The 26624-nt window shown below is 40.0% G+C and overlaps 1 long non-coding RNA gene across 10 annotated transcripts in view; it reads left to right on the top strand.

Moving 5' to 3' along the window:
- Window positions 1-26624, top strand: part of LOC118972528 (uncharacterized) — a 465003-nt gene that overhangs the window by 141408 nt on the left and 296971 nt on the right. For 5 of the 10 annotated variants that reach the window (XR_012128946.1, XR_012128950.1, XR_012128943.1 and 2 more), the window contains exons 2-3: window positions 6492-6614; window positions 14609-14708. This is a non-coding gene — a long non-coding RNA (uncharacterized lncRNA). Of the gene's footprint in view, window positions 1-6491; window positions 6615-8068; window positions 8156-14608; window positions 14709-26624 lie in introns of all 10 variants that reach the window. The other 5 variants (XR_012128947.1, XR_012128944.1, XR_012128945.1 and 2 more) reach the window with 4 other exon arrangements.

Below are 26624 nucleotides of genomic sequence, written 5' to 3'. Positions count from 1 at the left end.
CCTGGAGCAAGGGTGGGGGTTGCAGGCCTGCAGTGCTGGTGCCGAACGCCTGCCAGGAGGAAAGAGCTCTTTCCTGTTTCCTAGCTGTAGTGCCTGCCTCCACTGCCAGGGCCAGTGGGCTAAGTGCTCAGGGAGGAGCCTCTATGCTACCCCCTTGTGGCTGCCATTGGCAGGGACCCCTCCGGCTGGCATGCACAATGGCTGGGCAGCAGGTTTGAAAGCCGGTGATGGCCAGGAGGAAGGAGCGGCAGGCTGCATATTGCAGTGGGGGCCTTGTTGCTGCTTTTGCAGCCAGAGGGATGGAGCACCTGAAGCTCCTGAAAGTTCCCAACCTGCTGGACTGAGTGTGACATGACGATTTTGTTCCCCTGTCTTTTCTCCTGAGCAGCAAGCTCTGTGTAATCCTTGCCCCTTTAGCAGCCCTCTTACTGTTGGGAAGTCTTTCTAATTACCTGCCTTTCTTTTGTCCCAGAGTGGCCAGTTTTGGGTCCCTGTTCTCTGCAAGTAGGTAAAATCTCAGTCTCTCTGAGTATTCCTCCTGGTTTTGCTTTCCAATCCCTCCAATCTCCAGAGTACCATGTAATGTTGGTTGGTGCTCCCAGAGCAGATCTCTAGGGCTGGGTGTTTAGCTCTTCTGGGCTTCTACTTCCTCTGTGCTCTGTTTCTCTTCCTCCCACCTGCCAGCTGGGCTGGAGGGAGGTCCTGGGTCCCACCAGATTGCAGTGTTGCTACTTTACCCTTTTCTGTGAGGTTTTCCCCAGATGTGGCAGTCTGTCACAGTCTTCAGGTTGCTCTTTCAGGATTAGTTGTATTTGCTGTATTTTCATGTTATATGTGGCTTTGGGAGTTGGTTTCTGCCTCACTTCTCATGTGTCCATCTTTTTCCACCCTCCATTCAGTCTAGGCTTCTTTTTATTTCAGTGCCAGAACCATGGGTATCAGTAAAACTGCCAGTTATTTATTATGCACTATCTATATTTATAGTATGACACTAGCTGCTGGGAATACACATAAAAGAAGAAAAGATGAATGTAGTCTGCTCTCATTGAGCTTACCATCACACATGGGAAATGATCAAAGAAACTTCACAAATAATCATGCCATCTTTGCTAGTAGTAAGTATTGGGATATATCGACAAAGGGTGCTATTAATAAGGGAACCACCTACCTGATGTGGTGGAGCATAGATAGAAGGCAGCTCCAAAAGTTATGTTTAAGGTAAGATAGAAATGTTGGGTATTGAAATTAGAGCAGGCCAGACACAAGGAACACTTATTGCTCTATAAATAATTTATGAAAAAACAAATGAACAAAAGAGAAACAGCAAAAAGTGAGTGAATAAACAAATCATATGTCTCTGAATTTTGAGGATGCACCTAGTCAAGGAGATTTGAATTTGTGACTTGTCAGTGAAGGCCTGTCAGAACTCTGTGGCATTACCCCTTCACCACACACTCGTACCGTTTATACAGGCTGCTGGAATCCTGAGTGACATAAATAGTTAGAGAAAAAGAGACCAGAGTGTGAATTTCAGAGTTACAGATGTTTTCTATTCTCTTCACTTCTTTTTATAACAGTGCCAGATCCACTGGTATCAGTAAAACATTAAGGCTTCCTTGAGTGAGTTACTCAGAATCTCAATTTCTTCAACTGTAAAATGGGAGTTATAAGATTCCCTTAAGGCTGCTGTGAAGATTAGTAGAGATAATTTACACCAAAGAAGAAAAATGCAGGGGTTAAGGAGCTAGACTGAGTTCTTTAGTGGTTTTTGAATATCTGCTGGGCCACCATGTAGCCATGTGATTTTGGGCAAGTTACAGATAGTTATGCTATAACACAGCACATGTGTTCCTGAAAACCACTGCCCTTTGCAAAATCAGGCAATAAAAATCACAGAGCTTATGGGAAAAATGAGGCTAGGGACACAACATACAAAAACTTGTCAGTGATACATTAAAAAAAAAAGGAATCTAATAAATGCTAGACAGTTTACATTTGTTAAATAGCTTAGGAATACATAAACATGACAATAAATATTATACTTTGCCTTGAAAAAGACCTGGCATCTGCTTGTGGAAATGGGCTTTGGAGGGGTTGCAGCTTGTGAACAACTGTGAAGTTGTGAAAACAGGGTTGTCTGAAATGGGTTGGGCAGTTGTACCACCAGATGTGGATGGTGTGGCCGGTAACGTCTGGTGCACTGAGGTAGATGGTGGATGCAGGTGTGCATTTCTGTATTTCCATGAAGCGCAGTTCAACCAAGTATAGTTTCTGTACTCACCCAGTGTATCTTGCAGTGAGACTTGCGCATAAGCGAACAGAAAGTTCACAAATTCAGATAAGGCTCAGATTTTTTTCCTGGCATATCAATTATGTTGGAACAAAAAAGGGTTATGGCAGAACTGAATGTATTTTCTCTCACTGTGCTTTAATTTTGTCGTTTGTAAATGGGTCTGATCTTAGTACCAGCCTCCTAGAGTTGTGGGAATCACAATAACACAAGATGGTTCCATATAAAATGTGCAGTACTGGGTCTGATGTGCAAATTTGCTGCCGTTCCCTAAGCATTTAGCATTTCATGTTGTATTAACTTTGATTTGGAGATTTTAACTAGAGGACCCATGCTACTTTTTGATGAGACATTTGTCTTATTGCACAGAATATGACAGAAGTGCACACTTGTATAGTCTTGTGATAACATCCACTGAGTATTCTATTCCTGTTTCTAGAACAAACAGGTCTAAGGTGGCATAGAGAAGAAATGGCACCAAGGCTCTCTAGACTCAGGAACAGGGCAAGGAGCAGAGGTGAATGTTCCATAGCACTCATTAGCCATGCCTCAGATCCAGCTATTCCTGCCTGTGGCACTGGTGTGGGTCACATTAAGTTTGTTGATCACTCTCCAAATTGTCCCTGATTTCTAGAGGTTTCTCTGTCAATGACCACAGTTGACCAAGCCTGCAGCAAAACCCAGATAGGTGATTTCATCTTTCATCTGCCCTACTTTTGGGCAGCTGCAGACAACTGGCTAAGAATAGATGTGAGGGGCCAGAGCGTGACTCACAGGGTTTTGTTGGATGAACCAGAAAACAAAGGCTACAGCCTTGCGTGAGGTTCATGCAAATAGTTTGCAGGAAACTCATGAGGCATCAGTGCAGGCGGCTGTGTGGGCTCTCTGTGTATTGTTTGCTTGCAGCTGAATCTCTTACAAGTTTGTGAGTCATATGCTCTGTTTCCTCCCCAGGGCTTTCCAACTTGTATGTTTTGGGGTACAGTGCTGTCTCCTCCTCAGCCTCCATACCCAGAATACCCTCTCTTATTTGACATGTCCCACTCTCCTTTCTAGGTGACCTCAACCCCCAACACCTCCATTGCCACCTTCTGTTGCCACTTTTGGCTCTGACTTCAGCCCTTACACATTCATTATTGTTCCTTGACACTTCGTGCTCTTCATCCCTGTGATCTGCTGCTTTCTGATCATTGTCTTCTCTTGTACCCACATCTTCTATCACCCCAACAGAAGGGCGGCGTGATTGAGAGCACAGGCTTTGGAAGCAGACAGCTCTGGGTTGGAATTCTGCTGCTTTGTTTATAAGGGGAGAGATACTTCACTTCTCTAAGCTTTAGTCTTCTTATCTGCGAAGTGGGAAGAGTAGTGTCTGCCTCCTTGAGGTTGCTGCAAGGACCAAATGAGATGCCTGTGAAAAATCAACACAGGACCTGACACAGACTAGATACTCTGTAAGTGTAGCTGTTGTGATTATTAGTTTTAATTTCTTGCAAACAGTGGCAATGACCTCATGGAGCTGAATCCACACAGAAGGAAATGTACAAATATTTACCAAATCAATGAATTATTATTTGTTAACACTGAGTATTCCAGTCCATGTATATTTTTACATGAATGTTTCATTCTTTCATTCTTAGGAGTTGTCCAATTATGTGCCACCCCCAAGTAAGGGAGTAAACAGGATAGAAAGTCTTTGCTTTCTTGGAGTCTCAAATTCAGCAGAACAAATGTATTTCAGGGAATTACCCATTCTTGATCCCCATACTCTCCAACTCCCATGAATCTAGCTTCTGAAGGACTTTTGACAAGAATTTGTTTTCTTCAGTTTGGTAACAGCAAGGGAACTAAATAGAAATTTGACTAGCAACATGATGCATCACATGAGCAAAACTTGGTGGGATACCTAGCAAATGCCAAATGTTGAAACCCTGAAATAAATGTGACAGTGTAACTAAAAGTCAGCTGCCAAAATGATTCCACTCCTTGACCTTGGTTTTCATGAGATTTGTGGTCTATAGGGTTTTATTAGACTTAGAGGTTGCTGTATCATTTTGACTGGATTTACTATTTAATGTGAAATATTCATTCACATGCAAAACACATAAACAGTTTCATGATGGAGGGGAATTAACTTAGCCTAATAGAGGTATATTAGACAGAGGTATATTAGACAGTGTTTCTCAAAGCGTAAATTCTAGGGATTAGCAACCAGTATTATTATTTTTTGTTTATTTCTTTTAATTTTAACAAGTATCTCCAGTTGATTCTGACACAGGTAGGACACATACACTAGTTTGAGATGTACTGGTTTAGAGAAAGATGGGTTGGTTTCTGAGAGGCATAGAAATAAATGAGTAAGAGTGTCAGGCACTCTGAAGTGGGATCAGAGTGAAGTTGTATCATGGCACTAGTATTTAGTTTGAATTATAGTCTGGATTGCTCCAAATCTGCATTTTCACAACTCCAAAAAGTATAAAATTCACTCGCCCAGACTTTTAGCTTTATTAAATCAACCTCAGTCCACAACTGTCTCTGTAGATCCATGTTCATAGAAATACTGAAAAGGCTGTTTTTTAGGAATTTACCATTAATTGGGAGGGATAAGACATGTCCATATGAAACTTTAAAATATCACCATAGGCTAGCATACTTGCTGATGTGAACTCTGGAAATAATTAAGGTAATGGGAATTCAGAAACAGGAGAGATCTGGTCCAGCTAGAAGGGTTAGTGGCAGACCAGGTCAAAGCTGAGGGACTGAATTTATTGAGCTCTGAAAGGGAAGGATGAAGCTAGAAGAAGGTGAGACTAGGGCATCCCTTATGGGAACTGCAGTACCAGTTTTGCAGGAAAGCCCTAGATATCTTTCCCCATAGATACTGGTTCTCGAAGGGAGTGCAACCACCAGGAGGCTTTTTTGAAACTTATGGGGATGATTTAGGTTGTCCCAATTGGGGGGATGCTACTGGCATCTAGTGGGTGGAGTGTGGGGATGGTAGGCATCCTATAATGTGTGAGAAAGACCCACAAAATAGGTATCTTCCTGAGTTCCATATGACTTTCAGAAATCCTGCTGGACATTGATTTGATTGAAAACCTGCATTCAATTGTCTTATGCAGAACCTAGACTAGATAGATAGATAGATAGACAGATTCATAGATTCATAGATGATAGCTTAGAGAGATTAGATAGATAATGGCTTAATATCATTATATTTCTAGGAATGCAACCACTGAGGGTAGGTTATAGGTGATCACCTGTACGTTTTACCAAGCATTGTTAACGATTTTCAGAAAATCTTATCATGATGACAGTGCCACTTGTGAATACTAAGGTTTGAGTAGCTGTCATACTCATGGTAAATCTATGTATGTATATATAAATGTTCTTATTTGGTTCTCATTTCAAAATCTCAAGTGGAAAGAAAAAGAATAGACACATTCTCTGAGTTCTCTAAATTTTCTTAAATCCAAAATGATTTGATATAAGTGTATAAAGTATCACTGTGCCGTTTCGTGTGATCATGCCTGAGCACTTACATTTTGAAATGTGTTATTTTATTATAAATTAATTTTATTGCTACTTCATATTGTAGTGAGGCCATCATGTTATTATTTTTTAAATTGTGTTTGTAGGTTGGCTATGTTATCAAATATTTCTAAAAGAAAGGATTTTGATAAGCATAAAAAGTCCTGGATTAAGACATCAAGCCTGAGAATTACAAGGACACGTTTGCTTAAATTCACTGGGAGTGGGGGTCAGGGGCTGGGTCAGTACAGAGTGGAGGTGAACCTTTGTTCAGCTTCTGATTTTACCTCCCTAGTGCCGAGATAATGTTTGCTCAAATAGAGCAGATTTTAGTGATCTATTTTAATGAGACGTAAATAGGGCTTTTAATATTTTTTGTAATGTTTAAATAGCTTATGTCTGATATGGATGTTTATGGGATAACAGATTTGACCAAGAAAGCGCTGTTCTATGACTTCTTTATCAGCATTTTCAGTGTATCAAAATGTCTTCCTCATGTTCAGAAAGCACAGCGTCAGAGGGTCTCCACTGAGATTTATCTGAATAAGCCATTTTAGTGATAAGTAAAGAACATAACCCTGTAGCCTTTTTCTCTTTTCAGTTTATGTTCTTAAGTTCTACAGTTTCTTTTTCTTTTTACAAACTAAGCAGTGCTTCCCTCACCCCTTGACAGATGGTTGATGCTTCCCAGAACTCCATGCTTGTCCAGAAACCGTTCCTCAGGTGAGTTTGAGGTCCACTTCAACCACATTTGGCAAGAGAAAGAAATCTGTTTCTTTAAGGACAGAAAGAAATGGTAAGGCATGGGGATAAAACTCTAACAGTTGGGGCTACAAGTTGTTTGTAAATGGTGTTAGAAAGTTGGTGCCATGGTAAATCCTAGGCCTGGTTTCCCAATATCTGAGGATGGCAGCATGCATTGCAGGGGCTTATAAGATTCTACCAAGAGAAGATTAGCCTATTGCTTTCACTTAGAAAACAAATACATTTTTATATGTCACTTTCAGACACAAAAGAATGAAGCCATAAAATTAATAGTGATTGACTATGGAGATATGAGCTGTGTATTGCTGTTAGGTGTTTAATAAAAGGATCATCCAGCCCCATTTTAAAGATCCCCAGTCCTTATTTGAGACAAATTTCTATCTTAAGGGATAAATAACTAGGGAACAGCAAATGTAGTGCTAATTTTATGCTGGGATTGCAGCCAGGTGCCATGTTTGCTGTTCTTGGGCCTGTAATACCTGTTAAAATGGGGTTGTTTATACCACAAATGGCATGCTAAATTAATAAAACAAGAATATTCATGGTGAGCACACAGCTTTTGTCTGGAAAAAAAACCAAAAAAACCGATTCAGACATTTTCACCTACCAAATGTTTTTGTAATGTAATACAGCCAGGAATTTCAATCCAAGAGTCATTTTAGGATGGTTGCCTGCTGCTGAGTACAGCAAATGGACTAAGTCATTTGGTCTGGGTTTTGGTTTTCTAGGAAGTTGTTTTGGAATCAAGTAGACATTGGCTAACATTGTCTACTAGGCAATAGTCAAGCGTATGGTCATGCTTAAGAGCTTGGGTTTTATAGGCTAGTAAGACTTGAGTTTGGAACTACAGGCTCTGCTCCTGAACTAGGTGCCTTTTGGGGAAGTTAACGTAAAAGCAAAATTTTGTTATGAAAAATTTTAAATGTAAGTAAAATTAGAAAAAAATATTACAATAAACTCACATGTACCCATCACCCAACTTCAAAAAGTCAACAGTTTGAGCAAATTATTTAACCATGTTCTCAGCAGTAAAATGAGAATAATAATTCTCACATTCAAGAGTTCTTGTAAGGATTATAAAAGCAATAGTATATATGACCTTTAGCATAGAAGTTGGTACATAATAAATGCTTGGAAAAGTTTATTCAAATTTAAATCAAGAATATCTTTGATGATAGTACAGCTTATGATGAACAGAAAGTAGGACCTTTGTGCTTTCACTGGAATTCAGATTTTCACAAAGCATACAGGCCCTTTGCATGAAATGATTAGATCTTACATTAAAAAAGTAAGCCCTCAAATAGTACAAGATTCCAATGCTTAGCTAAGTAGTTTTATCTCAGTGAAAATTCCAAATGACCCATGCGAAGCATAAAAGTGCTCCTTAGGGAGATGACACTGTTTTTGAAAAAACAATGGGTACAATAAAACTAGCTGATGGCTAGAAAAATCTTGCTCCAAGCAAAGAATATCCTTTTTCCTTAGGTCTCCGGGCCACCAACGCTAGATGACCTCACTGTTAAGAACAGTCCTGCCATTTCCTTTTGGCTATTCTCAGAGGTCTTCATGGTGGTGAGTGAAAGCATTCTTTTAGAGCCAGAAATAGTTGTTGAGCTTTGTTAGAATGAGAAACTTTTGCTAAGCCTCAGGATTCAGAGTGATTAATTTGCAAAAAGCTCTTAAGGGCCAATTAGATAGGGCTGCCCTGCTTGGAGAGGTAGTTGGAAAGACTGTTTTGGAAGATGAAAAATGAGCTGGGTATCCATGCTGTTTGGCAGAGCAGCATAAAAGAAAAATAAAAAAGACGCAAGGGAGAGAAAAGGTAGTTTCACATTTGATTTGTAGAAACCATTATGATCTTCAAAGGGTCAGTGGACAGGATACATAGGATATAGAATTTTAAAAATCCAAAACTAGAGACTTTTTTTTTTTTAGTTTGGACCCCCAAACAAGTTAATTTTTTAAAAGGGGAGTTAAACCATAAAGCAGAGCCAAGGTTTGTGTTCTCATCTAGCTGGCTCTGAATCCTGAACTCTAAGTTTGCTGTTGAGAAGGGAGAGATTTTGACCAGAAAAAAAAAATTTGTTTTCCCATGTAGACAGATAGATTCCTGACAGAAACCATGTGCTTTTAGGTCTCAGTTCTGCCACTTATACTTTGTGACCTTGGACACATTTCTTAATCCATCCTAGCTTCAGTTTCCTTGTCTATAAAATGGGGTTGATAATGGTGTCTCTTCCCTGAGGTTTTCACCACGGTAAAAGACGTAACAAAGGTAAATGTGTGCACACTGTTTTCAAATCTCAAGGTAAAGCTTTACATCATCATCATTATCACCTTTACTATTATTATTATTTTTATTGTGAGTTATTAAGTGATGCTACAAGATAGAGAATTTTTCTGAATGACATTGCTGTTGCTGTTAACTTGGCTATAGGTAGGTGATGAATTAGATATGGATATCTCAATGCATTAATTTTATGATCTCTTTGTACCAAATTGCAGAAAATCCATGCGTAAATCACACCTCTTTTCTTTTCTCATTTGCCATCTGATCTGTTGATTCCACTTCTACTTTAAACAATGAGTCAAGGCTGTATCTGGCATGATAGGAATATAAAAACAACAACAAAATATGATTCTTTTGGTTTTGATCTTAGCCCAGAGCCTTCCACTAAGTGTTCAGGACTGATTAGTGGAACGAATGAATGCATGTCTATCTCATTGCCTGTTCTGGGTCTTTTTCCTAGGGTAATTTGTTAGCCCATGCTTTATTTATTTTTTTTCTTCTTATATTTATCTGTCAGCCCTAAACAAAACCAGCCAGTCCAATTCATGTATTTCCCCCTTTTTTTATAGCCTACCTCATTACTTGTTTTCATTTAAATAAAAGTGACCAGTAAAAACTTAGAAATATTTAGTTCTTAAAAGCAACATCAACGAGCTCTTTCTTGGAGCAGTGCAGTATTAATTGAAGAAGCACAATTCATAGTGAATGAGTTTAAAAGTATAATAGATTTAAAGGTATTTTAAAGGGGTTGTAAAATGCTCAAACAAATACTCAGGATTTAAGGATAACTTTTGGAAAACAATACCATCTTGTAGGGTTGCTTTTCATCCTTTTTTTCTTTGTGGTTGCTTGGCCCACTACAGTCACTGTTACCATGTGTTCATTGCTTAACACAAGCTCCCCACTGTGCAGAACAGTTAACCCTTTGCTACAAAATTTTAAGGTATATATATCCTTATGCTTATTTTATCCATGAGTAAAAAATGATTTCAGAAAGATTGAGCATCTTTTCCACGGTTCCACGTTGCAGAGCCAAGGTTTATGTTCTAATCTAGCTGGCTCTGAATCCTGAACTCTAAGTTTGCTGTTGAGAAGGGAGAGATTTTGACCAGAAAAAAAAAAAAAATTTGTTTTCCCATGTAGACAGACAGATTCCTGACAGAAACTAAAGGACTTCAGTGATCTTTAACCTTACATTGCCTTTACCTTCTCGTGGCCTAGTCAGCAAGCCTTCCCTTGATTGTCCATTCTCCAAAGTTCATTGGCCATTGAAAGAAATAAGCACAGGACCGTTAGGGACTTGGCATTCTTGCGATCTCCTTTAATGAAAAGAAGGAAAAGAGATCTTTCTTGTTAAGAGCAGTTTAAATTTTATAACTATTCTGTGGGGTGGCACAACAAATTAAAGGGTGAATATGGTATTTAATAAAAATGTAATGGGATCAAAAGTCAAATTGGAGTGGTAGGGTGAGTAAATGAAAGGTTGAAAAGGAAAGAGTAAATTCTTGATATATTTGCCAGTGAATGGGCAGAGGCAATAATGGGTTTGGGCTGTAAATGGAAGGGGAGGAGATTGAAATACCAAATGAAAGTTGGGGATAAAACAGTCTCTTCCTGCAGCCTCAGCTGCAGCCTCCTCCTCATCCCCCCTTTCCCCCTCTGCCACATCACCTCTCACATGGCCACTCTCACCCTCCTAAGTCCAGTGGACGTCCTCAGTCCCCGTGGTAGCTGACTGCTGAGCAGCACTTGCGTTATTGCCCACTTCTGTGTCCCTTCTCTGGCCTTAGGGCACAGTTCTTTCTGACTGTTGTCCTATTACAGTCTTGTCTCTCTCCTTTGCTGGCTCATCATCTACCCAGCCATTAAGTGCTGGAGGTCCTAGGCCCTCTGCTCTCCTTATTCTTATTTATCTCCCTGGTGATCTCATCCACCGCTGGTTTCATATCACATGGATTCTCAGATGACTCACCATTTTTTATCTCCAGTCTCAATCTTGCCACTTAGCTCTAGACCCATCTATTAACTGTCTTTGCCATCTTTTGAATGCCTACAAGGGACTTCACATTCAGCAGTTCCAAGACCGAGCTCATTATCTCCTCCTCCAGGCCTGGTCCGCATCCAGGGTCTCTCTCAGTGAATGGCACCATGTCTGTCTAGTTGTGCAAGCAGAAGCCAGAGAACTATTCTCTCCCTTGACTTTCATATTCATCACCAAGCCCTACTGATTTCACCCTCCTAAATCTCTCTCAAATCTATCTACTTCTGTCTCCATAATTATTCTAGTTCAAGCCACAAATATCTCTTGTTTTAAACGATTGCAGTAACCCTCTGACTGGTTTACCTACAACCATGCTGGCCTCCCTACAGTCTTCTTCACCATGCAGTTAGAGTGACTATTATTTTTCCAGAATATAAATTACATCATGTTACCTCCCATGCTTAGAATCCTTCAATAATTTTTCATTTTCCTTGGTATAGACTCAGAAATCCATCCCCTGGTGTACCAGGTGCTATACAGTCTAGGGCAGTGCTTTTCAACATGTAGCCTCAGAATGTATCAGCATCACCCACATGTGTGTGTTGAAATGGGAAGTCTTAGCCTCCACCTCAGAAACACAGGGAATGGGTTCCAGCAGATTGTTCCAATACTACAACAGGTCCTCCGATGAGTCTGATGTGTTTGAAAACCACTGCTCTAGAGGCCACCTATGTTTCTGGCTCTATCTGGCCTCTTACTGTCACTGTTCAAGTCTTTATAGCTTTCTTTCATTCTCTTATAGAGTACCATATTTCTTCCTACCACAGGGCCTTTGCACAGCTCTTCCTTCTCTCTCAAAAGTTTTCCTCCATCCTCCTTCCCTAGTTAGGTCTACTCTCCCTTTAGGTCTTAGCTCAAGAAAGCTGACTATGACTAATTCCTCCTAATGCAATATACTGCTCCTTCATAGCACTTAAAACAGTGATATTTTTTTATTTGTATGCTTACTGATTAACATCTGTCTTTCCCACTAGACTATAAATTCCAAAACTATTGGGACAATATCTGGTTCTGCTTGTTATTGTCTGCAGTGTCTCCTGCTAGGTTAGAGCCCCTGCTTAGATATTTGTTGAGTGAATGAACACATGAATGAATGAAATTTCCTTTCCATACTGTTTTAGAGCACAGACTGACAGGAGTTTCTTGTTCAGTATCCAAGCCTCTTATTATATAAAATGGGATACCTACCTAATAGGCTTGTTGAAACCATTAAAGGATATACTACATGGACAAAACCTAGTGCAGAGCCAGACACAAGTTCTTGATCAGTGTTAATTCTGATTATCATCATTATTATAACTTCACTGTTATCCCTATTCCAGTTTCTGAAATTTCCCTCAGTCATAATGGTTCAGTATGGTTAAAACCAAACAGTGTAATTCTTGACTAAAATGTGCATTTTACATTGAGATGAAAATCCATGCCTACTGTGAAAACTGATAAAGGGAAATCTCACCGCCATGCCATGAGGAGGCCTGCAGGATGGGGGGTCTCATACCCACCTCTTCTGGTCAGTTGCAGACCCCACAAGCAGGAAGAGCCAAACAGCTTACATGCCATACCATTTTGGCTACTTTATCACCCAGTAAGAGGAGGGAAGAGTTTTTCCCTCCCACAGCAACAGTCCAGCAACAACCCAGCCAATGAACAGTCACTACACGTGGGCCTCCCAGTTTGCTCCAGTGGGGGTTTTTGGGTAGAATAGTCCCACGATGCTTCCCCCTTCTGTATAAGAGCCTTCTCTCCTTTGCCCTCCAGGCGTGCCTGTGGTTTTGCTATTGCTTGCTTGTCCTGCACTGCACCCCTAGGCTCCCTTTTGGTTCTCAGATAGAAGCTGCCTGTGCACAAATGAAAGCAAACAATTGGTGTACATGGTAGCAGGTAATGAAAACCAACAAGTTGAAGATGATGTTTTTATCCCACTCTGAATCAAACTAGTTTCTGCATGTGTTAATTAATTCTGTGCTATTCATACAAACAGGGTTTCCATGAATACCAGATCAGGGAAAGGCCAGTCGGGAAGCCTGCACAGTGAACGTGTTTCCAGGTGCTTTATATACCTGCTTAATAGTTGAGAGCTATTCCTTTTGAGGCCCTCTGCCTGATTTTCCTCTGCTGGCTCTGATTTCTTTACATCCCTGAACACCTGGAGCCAAGGACCCTTTTCAGGCAGTCTGAGAGCAGTCCTCTTTCCTCAGTTTGGTCCAGGTCTTAATATCTGAACAGCATGAAGTATTCATTCCATTTGACAAAGCTGGGGTTGGAGGATCCTGCATTTCCCCAAGTAGGTCTTGTCTTACCACTGGTGATCCAGTGAGTCTTTTAGCAAGACTGACTCTAAATCATCCTGGCTCAATTAGTTTATTTCAAAGAAATATCCAGGTGGTGTTTGACCTTCAAACATATGGGCTGCCTGGAGTAAATGAGTCTCACTTGTTCCCATAATGCCAGGGGAACTAGATGGGGTGATTCATTTTCATATTCTCTGAGTTTTGTGGAGGGATTATTAGACTTAGGCTAAGTGAGTTATTTGTTTTAGCTGCAGTTGCATTTGCTGAGGGAATAGCCAGGTGTGAGCTGTCACTAAGCACCACTAAAATAGTGAGAGGTGTGAACAGGAATTGGGCCATGTAGGTATGGTGTGAGTTCTGAGATCTGGGGAAACAGTACAGTCTGAAGCAGTAAGGTAGATATCCCGTTGAGATCTGTGTCCAGGGCTCAGCAACTTCCCGCAGCAGGAGAGAATTGATCCTGGGGTCATTCTGTCTTTCCCTGTCACCGGTGGTGACTGCCATCCTCTCAGACTCCACTTGATACTGTAAGGTTTTCTTTGGTCTTGTTCAGAAGGCTGTTCTACCCAGAATTGTCAGAGCTTAGCAGTAGCCTATGTTACTGTTGCGTAAACAATATCTAAGAGTTGAGGCCGTGTTGAAAATAATTGTCCTGTGGCCGACAGTGTGGGTTTTGGAGTTCAAAAGACCTAGTTTCAAATCACAGCCTGTCCTACTTGCTAATTATGTGACATCAAGCAAGTTAATTAACTTCTCTGAGTCCCAGTTTTCTCACTGTCTCCCCAGAGGATTCAGCCCCAGGCAAGTTCACTTTGGATTTGATGAGACTGAAAAATGACAACAGAACATTGTGGGTAAAAGGTTTATACCCAGCTTTATTCTTGGGGTGACAGGGCAAGTGTGAGAATCCCATCAGCCTCTGGGGCACTCTGCATGCAGCAAGCCGGTCTCTGCCTCCAGGCCTCTCCGCCACCTCACATTCCCAGAGCACTGGGCAAAGTCTTTATATAGTGTCAATAATAGCTCACTGCCAACGTGTGTGCACGCATGTGCCTGCGAGCATTGCACCTTGCACAGTGAACAAGTATATCAGGGTCAGGTGGGAATCCTGACCAAGGAACTTCCATTTTCCCTACACTCAGGTATAAAATAGAGCTGATAATTCTTATTTTAGGCTTTCACAATGTCTAAAAGGTACTTTAATATACTTATAACCAAAAAGGGATTTAATGATCAAATACATTTGGAAAGCCCTTTAGACTCTTTTCCTCTATCTTGGATTTGATAATGCATATTGTCAGATTAAAGTACCTGAGAAGATCTGTAGGAAATAAACTTGTTTAACTTTGTTTAATCCAAAATGTCAAAATATGTTTGAGTTCATGAACTTTTTTCTTTTGCAGAAAATGAGAGCAGTGTTTCATGAAATGCAAGTGACCTCACAGAACTGTAAGAGCTAATTAAGAATTTAAGATGAATGTTTCCCATGGTGTCTGGCCCAGAGTAGGTACTCAATAGTAGCTTGGATTTGTTTGGCCTGAAGTGTCTATTATTCTCAGTTGGGATTCTGAGGGGTTGGGAAGTGATAATGTGGAAATTTGCAAAAGTATTACTGAAATCAAATTCTTGAACAACATGAGGTATTACAGGACTAAATACATTGGGACGGGCAGGATCTGGCCATACCAGAAGTCTTCCCTTTATGGAATTCACCTTGCTCTCTCACCTGGAAGCCCTGTGCTTGTTATTCCCTTTTCCCAAAGCATTCTTCCTGTGTTTTCTTACTTGGCTATCTCTCACTTTCTTTCAGTCCTTTTGCTTGTCTGTCTTCCCATCCAGCTGTGCAAGGACCAAGTCCAGGCCACCCTTGTCTCTCTAGCATGCTACACATTGTGTTCCATAGATATTTATTGCTGAATGAATGATGTCAATTCAAAACCTATGCGAGATAATTCTTATGACTTAGAGGTGTAAAGAGTGGGAAAATAAGTATTATTTCATAGGCATAATCTATTTGACATACAAGAGTCTAAAAACACATTTCATGGAGTTTTTGGCAGTAAGAATGTTGAAAAATTGCTTTGTTCTAGAATGTCTGCTGCTAAACCATAAGGGAGGTTTCACACTATAATGGAGGTTATTGAAAGAGGCAGCCTGTTTTTGGCTAATTCTTGAAGGTATATATAGAACAATGCACAGCTTTGCATATTCAGAATCTTGCTTTTTAACAGGCCTCTGTCTTGAGGGAAGGATGGTGTTTGTGTTTCAGCTCAAGAGAACCAGTTCACTCAAATGCCACTCAGTTATTCTGGTTTCTGTCTATGGAATACCTTTTTTTGGCGAGCTGTGTTCTACACATATTACACATTACCTCTCATTTTTATGGTGCATCTTCAAAGTACCTGTTAGTCTCATTACAAATGAGGAAGTCTTCACTCTGAAAATTTTGCGCCTTGGCACACACACATGGCCAGGAAATGGTAGAGCAAGGAGTTAAGTACAGTTCTATCCATTTTGCCGCACTAGGCTACCTCATCTTCTAAAATGGGGGCTTTCTTCTTCTCCGGAGCCGTAGATGGGTGATGTGATTGGTACTGGACATTGATGAGTGAGTTCCCTCTGGAAACTGACCTTTGCAGCAGAATGATGAACAGTGACCTTAAACTAAAAATCAAGGCAAGTGTCGCTTTAAAGCTTTGTACACCGAGGCTATTCAGGTTACTGTGCCATCTTTCTTGACGCCAAGAACATTTTGATGGTGATAAGAAAGAACAGTTCTTTATATCAGAACACTGATTTCCTTGGTTAATTCTGAGTCAATATTTAGGCTCTGAAATATTCCATTTATTTCATTGTTTCTGAGTGCCTGGTGTTATGCTTGCTCTAATTTGACATTAGTTAAGGTTTTGTATGCAAGAAGTCACCCTGGTTTTAGGAGCCTGATTATTTCAAAAGTTAATGGGTGATTTACTGCAAAAATTTCCATAGATGAATTCTTTGATGCATTTTTTTATATTACCTACTTCATGGCATATCAAGAAGGCAAGGAGGAGATGGGTTGATTCCTTTGAGCGCATCCTCAAAGAGTGGCATATTTTCAAACAGATACTGTGGTAATATATTGACGAGATAGTTGTTTTGGTTAAAATGACAAAGAAACATTACAGAAGCAACACTAAAGCAAAGGACAAATGTGTTCAATATGTGGTTGAAACATTCATGACCAGTTGATGAGAAACTAGGAAAAGATAACCAGTCTGTCACCATTTGTGATGCTTACTCCTTACCCACAAATGGCACAGGCCTCTTTCTCCATGCTTAAGCCTCTTATTGTTGGAACCTGGCAATGCTGCCCATGTGGTTGTGACAGAGGAGGTAATGGGTGTCAAGTACCCGGCAGAGGGCAGGACACACAGCACGAAATCAATGAGGGCTGGTACTTACTGTCCATTTCAGTTCTGTGCAGTGATCTATTCTAGTTTGGCTTCTCCATTCTGAAGGAATAATTGGGTACTCAGGAACCCTTTTAATTCACAGACCTGGGGTCAGTTCCCAGGACTCTCTTCTATTTGAAGGAAGGACTCTTCCTTCTATCACAGAGCTTCTCAAAAGTCTGGTCTGAGGACCAGTACATGAGGCTCACTAGAGCACTCTTTTAAAAAGCATCACCACCTCACAGATATAATACTTAATTTCAGAGGATAAGGTGTTGGTTTCTATGATTTTAGCAAGCTCTCGGATGGTTCTTTGCAATTTTAACTTTCAAAATGGCCATCTGCAAGCAGCCAAGATTTCAAGGAGGAAGGTGTTGGGAGAAGCCTGGAGATCACGTAGTCAGTTAATACCCTCATTTGACAGGTGAGGAAACTGAGGCTCAGAGTGCCACTGAAGTTGTTGAAAGTTCTCAGGGAGGACCTGGAGGTAGGCTTTTCAGATCTCTTCTAGACTCCAAGGACAAAAGTTACTATATATTGTAGGTAACATCTTTTTCTGCCAGGAAATGGATTTACTTTATGAGGCTGTATTTTATAAGGAAGGACGGTAACTTGTTTAAGTACCCCAGGCAGTGCCATCCCCTTTTAACATCTCAAATAATGATACCTCAATTGTCCTACTTAAAATTCCTGTGTGTTCCCCACTGTCTTGAGAGCAGGGTTCAAATGGTTTACCAGACTCTGTGATCGCCACTCCCCTCTTCAAAGCAGTTCTCTTCCGTCCTGGTTCCTTCACCTCCTTTGTGCCTTACTCTCCAGATATTCTCAACTATTTGCAGTTCATGAGATGAGCCATATTTCTTCTTCTGGAGTCAGCACATGCTATCCTCTCTACGTTATTTTTTTTTCTAGCAGAATTCTCTTCAGTTTTCAGGTGTCAGAGATGAGGTTATATCTTTCTGCCTGAGAATCTTTCTCTGACCTCCCAAGTATGGGTAACAGACACTTTCAGGTACCTACCTAGCACCCTGAACAACCCTTTTAAAATCAGTTGATGTATTGAAATCATTTTGGTGCTTTTCTCTTCAATTATGTTTTAAGCTCTAAAGGACAGGAGTCATGTTTTGTGTTGTAGCACACATGGTATGTAGTGCCTGGCACAAAGGAGGCACTCAATAAATTATCCATTAAATAAATAGCTGGATGATCAAGTTCACATTCCAAAATGCTCAGGCAGATAATGGTCTGCGGGGACAGATGATAACATAAATGCATGGCTGAATATGAGGTGGGTTAGGGCACGCTGGGATCACTCGTGACAGGTTTTGGTTTTCAGTTGAAGAGGCTGGCCTGGACTTGGTCAATGATGTTTATCAATGAGGGTATGTGAAGAAGATTCGTGTGGAGGCAGCAAAGAGCACGGGCAGGAGTGAGAAGAGGCTAGACACTGGCTAAGAATTATGGTGTGGCTCTGATAGTCTAGACTGAAGGCAGTGTGGGTCAGGAGTCGGCTAGTGGCTCTAGAAATGATGAGAAATGAATGTCAGAAATGCTGCCATGAGAGAATCTAAAGTGATACAAAAGAGTCAAAGATCTTCCTAGGGGGATTCTTCTTCTAAAACTGGTTCACTAATTTATTAATTCAATTAACATTGATTGAGGTATGAGTCATTGAGGCTACAACAGTGAATAAAATAGATATGCTACTTGCTCTCCTATGTAAGTGAAGGAGACAACAGGTAAATAAACTCAAGAAGGGATGCCTAACATAACCAACAGGCAATGAACTTCATAAATGAAATTAAATAATTCATGTACATCACTTGGTACAGTGCTTGGTATACAGTAAAAGCTCAGTGAATTTTATAAAGTCTCTCTCTCCAACCAGCTCCCTACTGAAAATGAAAATTTTCCTTTTATGTCTCACAACCATTAAGTGAACGATGATAATGGCTGCCATATATTGAATGCCTATTACATACTAAGGTCTATGTCCTGTGCTTTGCACGTATTAACATATCCTTACAACTACTTTGCAGGTTAGTTATGACTGTCCTTTTTCAGATAAGGAATCAGAAGCTAAAGGAAGTTAATTTCCCACAATTCCCAGTGGTAGGGAGCAGACCACCCTAGGTGTGCTCAATCTCAAATTCAGTCTCTTTCCATTGACACAATGCAGTTGTCAACCAGTGTGAAGGCAGTCTGCTTTGTGGTGAATCTAGCAGGCTCCTTAGACTTATCTATCTATTCAAGTAACTGAAATAACTAGCAAGTGTTAAGGAGCAAATGGAAGCAATTACTTGTGGCTCAGTTACCCACATCCAGGTATGGCCTACTGTGTGGTCGGTCCCTGCCCTCCAATGAACATCTTTGAATTGGGATGCATATTTGAATGCAGTCATTTTGTGACTCTTTCAAGAAAGTGTTCACTTATTTACTTCTCTATTTTTAGAAATCTTAGACTATAGGGAAAGCACCTACAGTATTCAGCGCAAATCCTGAGTGTTGACAGTGTTAGGTTAAAGAGTATAATCTTAGCTGATGTGGCTGAAGTATTTTCCTTTGTCACTTATTATGAAATTGAATAGATGATAAATGCTCTTTAAGCCACCTTCTCATTATTTATGAGCAATAGAGAAATCGGAAAATAATAGTGTGCATTTGGGATTGAATTAGTAAAGGTAAGTAAAATGTGTTCTTAACTGGTGGCACTTTTGCTCCACTAGGTGATATTTAGCAATGTCAGGACATATTTGGTGGACACAGCTGGGGGGCATGCTACTGGCCTCCAGTGAGCAGTTACTCATGGTGCTCTGAAACATACTACAATGCACAGACAGCCCCTTCAGTAAAGAATCACCCAGCCTAAAGCGCTCATTGTGCCGAGGTTAAGAAACTTTGGTGTATATCCTAGTGTCTGCTCTGTAACAGTACCAAAAAAAACAAAAAAATTCCTAAAATCATACAGGAATATGGAGTACTTGGAAAATCCATTTGGAAGTCCAGAGATGTGTGACACTCAGATGAAAATACATCTGGGGTATTAACTAAATATTTCACTTTTCATCTAAATATTTTGAAAATTCATGAAATCGATATTTCCATTTGCCCACTTGGGATGTGGGCTGTTGAAGGTCTTTGTCAATTGTTTGAGTAGGAGGGTCACAAAGCTGAACTTGCATTTGATTGCAAGCTCTGTTTTTTTCATTTCAGAAATAGCTTACCATACAGCATTACTTTTGGAAAGGGAGGTTTATTTGTTTTTATGGGGTTTTTGTGTGTGTGTGTGACTTTAAAGCATCTTGAATTATTAAACCAGTTATTTTTCCAGGCCTGAAAATGTTTTCAGCATGTTGTCCTAAGTTTCCCTGAGTCAGTACATAGTATTGCATCTTGGAAGACCTCAGTCAGTCCAAACTATTTCCTTAAAAGGTTGATATTTTTCTTTGGGGTGGTGATATTTGGGGTGCTCATCCTGACAAAAAAGAGTATGTGTTTCTCCCATACCCCTACATTCAAGAGTAGAGGGAGTTCTGTCAATTGGTTTAGTAGGAGGGAGAAGGGGGTGCACCACAATTTAAGATTAAAGAAGAGACTAGAGAAGGGAAGCTCAAGTGGTCATTTAATATTTTCTCCTGATGTTAGACTCTTGGTTATTTCTAGCCGGGCGCCAAACCATAAGGTAAATCCTCCAACCCACGTTTTACAAAAGACAGTAAGAGAGCTCCTTGAGTTACAGCTAAAAAATTCTTTTTCTGCCTCAAAGCCAAATGCTTTTACAAGAGGCAGAAAAAGTGAAAAAGAATAAGAAAAAAACACCCGAGTCAAATTGATGAAAACCAGTCAAAATATGGTCTTGTTGTGGCTGATAGGGCAACCCTGGCTGGTCCCAAAGCACAGACGGCATCTTCAGGCATGGCTCTCAACGCTGATTCAACTGGACTTCTGTGTCAACTGCTTGAAAGCTGCAGCTCTGTACCACACGTTTCCTGAGTGTGTTACTGAAAGTTATTGGACCTGTTTTGTTCATTACCAGGAAACTTAAAAATGGCCTGCAAAAAGGCTGAAAGGCTTCTACAGTCCATACAGGCTGACTTTTAAAGAAATGTCCTCAAAGCTCATGAATTCATCATGTAGGGCCTCAGGCCTTGGGGAAGGTATCCTTCATAATAACTCCGTGGAAATCTCTACTGAAATCCACTGGCCCCTAGACGATGGATAGCCTATACCTAAATCTGTTCACTTAATAAGCTCTCAGAGAATATGGTTTGCTCTTAAGTAGCTGATGTATTGATTTTTATTTTAAACACTATTTACTGATAGGGAGCCCAAAGAAAGAAATTTTATTCCTCTTTGTACAAAGAAATCTGGATTCCACATACTGAAATCATGAAATTATACCCAGCAAGGACCGCAACAGACCTAGTTTATTATCTGACTTAGTTTTACAGAGAGGCTCCTAAGATCCCAAGAAGCTAATTATGCCTGCATGGGGAAAACAGAACCCCAGCCAGAGGTCTTTGTGCTATAATACATGTGACAGCTGAGGTCTTACTGTTGCTAAGTCTTCTCTTTGTTGTTTTCATCTAAGATTGGACTGCCCAGCTCTTATTTCTCCTGATACTCCTAGCAGTTCATTTATAACCCATACCCCCTTCCCCCCATCTGACTTTGAAGAACATGAATTCATTTAGATTTTGATTAGTGGTAATTATTTACCTGTCAGATTGCAGCTGGACTGCATCGCCAAAGCTGAGTCACATAGCTTTGCTTCCAGTGACTACTTCCAAACAATTAAATCAGAGGAGCACCTGTGTAAATATATAATATTTGGTGATAAGAAAATGATTAGACAACAGAAACTGAGCTGAACTGGGGAAAAAGAGTGAATATTTTCCCCTGGGGGCTTTTCACACATGCCTTTAAGCATCTCTGATCTCAAGAACAAGGTCGGGTTATTTTCCCACCCCTCCTACCCTTTGTTTATTCGGAAAATATGGCTAATGGCATATCACCAGATTTGATTTGTTAGCAAACATTAAAATTTTAAAGTGATCGCCTCATGTGTAAGCTGAAAGAATAAACTGATACAGGGTGAAAGAATAACCAGTAATTTTCATTTCCAAAGCCTGAATGTCTGCTTCAGTAGATAACCTGATAACTGAAACTCATCTTGGAGGACAATGGTATCTATTCTTATTTGTATTTAGAGATTCTATAATGGTATTCAAAGCACAGGGTAGTGGAAATAGAACTTTTGTAATCCTTGTATTACACAAGGAGATGAATCCCAATTTTATGACCTGGTAGCTGTGTGATCTTTAACATATTTTAAGCCTCAGGTTCCAAATTGCTAAAAATGACATAATTTCTAACTTTACATGCCATGTCATATGGTTCCTGTAAAATGCCAATCCCAGTGTCTGCCTAGCACACATTCACTGTGCCCTACTCCATAACTGTAGACCAAAAAATCTATCATCTTTGAGCAGCTCACATTCAGTAGCCATAGTTAAACTGTTGAGTTTTTAAATTTTGCATTCTAAAGATCACTTTTCAGTAATAAGAGAAGCCACCAGAAAGTGATTCTCAAATTTTCATACACTTCAAAAGGTATGCTGCCCTGCTCTTGGAATTTGTTTCTTCTTTAACACATTTATATTGACTAACTCTGAGAGCGATCTTTTCATTTCTACAGTTGAGCACTGTAAGACACTGACTCTACCTGGTCATCAATTTATTAGGTTTTTGTTGTTTCAAATCGGAAGGACATCCATAGGGAGTTCTTCACAGACCCACTCCTGTTGTGTTGCTTGTGCATTTAATGTAAAGATGTCATTTTGTGCAAAGCTCAAACCCCCATTTCATCTCTTCTTAAGACCCTTGATCTTGGGCAGGTTACTTATTCTTGTGCTTCAGTTTCTTCAATTGCAAAATGGAGATGATGATAACTAATGATAAGATTATTCAGGAAATTTAGCAAGTTGCATGTAAAGGGTTTAGAAAAGTAAGTTGATCAGAGAAGAAAGGTTGTAGTTGTGGTTGCTGTTATGACTGGGACAAGTGTAGGCAGCTAACAAGAGAACTGGTCTCACAGAAAGAGCTAGTTTGCATTAGCAGAACATTCAAAGCCTCAATCAAATCTTCCCAAGTCAAAAGTCATTCTTTTCACAAAAGTCATTCTTAATTTTCCTTAGTTTGAATACAATGTTTTATTTGTGGTTTCTGAATAAGACAATGAAAAATGAGAAAGCCTTGTATATAATGTTACTCAGTTATTCCTAGAGGAAGGTCTACTTGTCTTTGAACCTTGAGTCTAAGATGAAATAATAGTTTTTAAAATCCTCAGGATACCATACACTCTCTGACATTAAATTGATATACTTGTAAGGGTAAGGAAGGTAGTAAATAGCAAAAAGTTATAAAAAGTCAAGGTTTATTTACTATCACTTTTTAAGTAAATGTTTTGAAACAAGAATATGGAATGTTTGAAGATACAACGTATCTCATTCTGCTTCACAAAGCAAAGAAGTTACTCAGAATTACCTGGCCATTTTGTCAGTTTGATGACATCCTCTGTCTTTGGTGAGCCCTTAGCTTGTTTGCAGAGGTGTTTTACTACTGTAAAAAGCAAGCATCTTAAACAGCCCAAAGTGTCCTGAAGCCACATGATACATTTGAATTGTGACAGCAGACATAATCTAGATCTGTAGGAGGCTGTGACAAAAATTATTTATTTATTTGTTATTGGAGTAAAGTTGATATATTGGTTTCAGATGTACAACATAGTGAGTTGATAATTATATACATTAGTAGATGTTTGCCACAGTAAGTATAGTTACCCCATTATCATACTAAGATGTAAAAATATTATTGGTTATATACTCTCTGTTGTACTTCCATTCCTATGTCTAACATATTTTACATTTTTGGTTTGTACCTTTTTATCCCCTTTACCTATTTCATTCATCCTTCCAACTCCCTTCCTTATGGTAACCACCAATCTGTTGTCTGTATTTGTGGGTCTCTTTCTTTTTTGTTTGTTTGTTTTGATTTTTAGATAACACATAGAAGTAAAATCATATCATGTTTGTCTTTCTCTGCCTGGCCTATTTCACTGAGCATAATATCCTCTAGACCCATCCATATTGTCACAAATGGCAAGATTTCCTTCTTTTTTATGGCTGAGTAATATTCTATTCTGTATATGTACCCTGTCTTCTTTATCCATTCATCTATCAGTGGCATTTGTGTTGCTTGAATATCTTTGCTATTTTAAATAATGCTCTAATAAACATAGGTGTGCATATCTCTTTTTGAATTAGTGATTTTCATTTTCTTTGAGTAAATTCCCAGAAGTGGAATTGCTGAATCATATGGTATTTTTACCTTTAGTTTTTTGAGGAACTTCCTTATTGTTGTCCACATGGCTGTACCAATTTACATTCCCAGTAGTACGTGAGGGTTCCCTTTTCTCCACATCCTCGTTGATAGTTGTTATTTCTTGTTTTTTCGATAGTAACCATTCTGGCTAGTGTGAGGTGATACTTCATTGTGGTTTTGATTTGCATTTGCCTAATGATTAGTGATGTTGAGCATCTTTTCTTGTGTCTGTTGGTAATGAAAGGACTTTTAAATGCAAAATTTAAAGATAAGAAGGGTCATTTTCATTGGAGTGCATCCTTTCTTTCCCTTCATAATCCATTAAGCAAACTGGTCAGTGTTAAATGAAAAGATGTGGTGGGATGATTTACCCTGGAATAGAAAAACCACTTTGATTTATTAAGCTTCCTACACATCTTAAAAGTAAATTTACTCTGAAATTCCCATTAGATCTCACTGAATTCACTGAGCAATATGGCCACCTTGTTTGGTTTAACAGCTGTGCATTCCCAAAGGTATTAACTCATTGTGTTGATGCTGACCTCTAATGTGCTTCTTCCCTGAGTCCTTATCACTAATCTAGTCTGTTAACTATGTACATCAATCAATATACCATGACCCAGTTCAGTAGGCTGTATAATAAGCATCTCAACAATAATGCCATAAAATCTAAGTGGAGACATAGATGGTGCAGTAATAAAGGGCATGCATTGAATTCTAAAAATATGTATTTCTCTTGCAGTTTCAAAGCTAGAGTTAAATACCCATGTCTCACCTGAGGGAGACTGCTGCCCCTGGGCAAATTCACTCTGGATTCAGTGAGACCGAATAACAACAATAGAATGTTAGGGGTAAAAGTGTTTATACCAAGCTTTATTCTCACAGTGGCAGGTTGCGTACTGGAACCACATCTGTCTTTGGGGCCGTCTGCATGCAGCAAGACTGTCTCAGTCTCTGCCTCCTGGGAGAGCACTGGGTAGATCTGTTTATATAGTAATGCCAACAATGATGACTCATTGCCAATGGGTGTGTAAGCCTTGACTTAGCAGTAGGCCAATTACATCATCAAGTAGTTTAGGGTCAGGTGAGGATCCTGGCTATAGGAACTTTCTTTTTCCCTACACTGTACCCCATCCAGGGGTTCTCACCTCATAATTTAGGCACCCTCAATCTTCCTTGATAGTCCCTGCATGAGAAAGCTGGAGCTTTGTAACCAGATTCCACAATAGCAACAGAGGATAACAACATACAGATAACAATGACAATCATGATACAGATAACAACAAAAATTATAATAATCCTCAAGCCTGAGGAGATCAGTTGCTACCAAGTGGTCATTCCCTCTGTATTCGAACCAGTTCTACTCAGCTGAGTTCATGACTCACTCTTTCCATGGTAGAAATCAGTCTTCTTTGACAGTTCCTGTGTGAGAGAGCTGGAACCTTAGAACAACAAATGCTGTAACAATAATAGTTGCCCTCAAGCCTGAGGAGATCAACTGCCACCAGCTGGTCATTCCAGCTGTATTCAAGCCAGTCCCAGTTCACGATTCACAAGTGCCACGGAGGCCAGTAGCAGTACTGATAAGGAGCTCTGTGCCCACCCAGTGAGTAGCAGTTTTTGCTAGGTGTGCGCCCAATCCACAAAGACATTAGAGGAGATTAACCTTAAGGGCAATAAGATACATGTTTTAATGACATTACCATAGGCAAATTTTGTCCATCAGATAGGATATATGCAAGAGAGTGGTTCTGTGATAGGACCATGGCAGGAAGGGGGTCCCATCTGGATGTAGTATACCATAACTTTATCCCTTTCCCTGTGGCGTTACTGTGTATAGTGCTATTGGAGGTACGTGCACTGGCCATAAAAATAAAACAAAACTCCCCAGTAAGATGTTCTTACCTTGCAGCCATTTAGGGTGTATTACCATGATCTTCAGGGGCCATTCTGCTTTTACTCCAGAAATACGTAAGAGGTCAGCCTCTAGGCTTTGTCCCCAAGGTGACAGGAGAGCCAGCCATCACTGGTTCATGTGTCAGAAAGTCCAAGGCCATGTCCGCTGAACAGAGCCTCTGGCGTTCATTGTATTTGGTGCTGGCAACAAGATACTATTCTGGTGACCAAACCTTGGCTTTAGTGATTCCTCCTTCATTTGTAGTTGCAGCTGTCTGGGGTGGAGCAGCAATGTGTGTTTAGCATGTCCACAGGGCTCATTGCCCCCTTCCGGGGCCTCTCATTCAAACACCGTAGCACTCTATGTAAGTGGATGAACAGCCCTGTAGAATATTGGTGTCTTTGTTCAGGCCATATTTTAACAAACTATTGTACCTCTCTATCATGCCTACCATGGTAGGATTATATGGCACATGAAACTTCCACTTTATCCTTAATTGTTGCCTCCATTCTTGTAGTACATGTCCAGTAAAGTGGGTGCCTTCATCACTTTACCTGCAGTTGGCCATAGGCTTCAAAGAGACACTCTAGGTTTCTTTTGGTCATTTGCTGGTCTGTACAAAACACAGGAAAAGAAACCAGAAGTCCAGTAGCTATGTCTGTAGCAGTTACGACATATTGATACCCCTTTGATGTAGGCAGAGGC

Source organism: Manis javanica, chromosome 3, assembly GCF_040802235.1.
Source record: "Manis javanica isolate MJ-LG chromosome 3, MJ_LKY, whole genome shotgun sequence".
Lineage (NCBI taxonomy): Eukaryota > Metazoa > Chordata > Mammalia > Pholidota > Manidae > Manis > Manis javanica.
The sequence above is the reverse complement of the archived record's forward strand: the minus strand, read 5'-3'. Positions and strand labels throughout refer to the sequence as shown.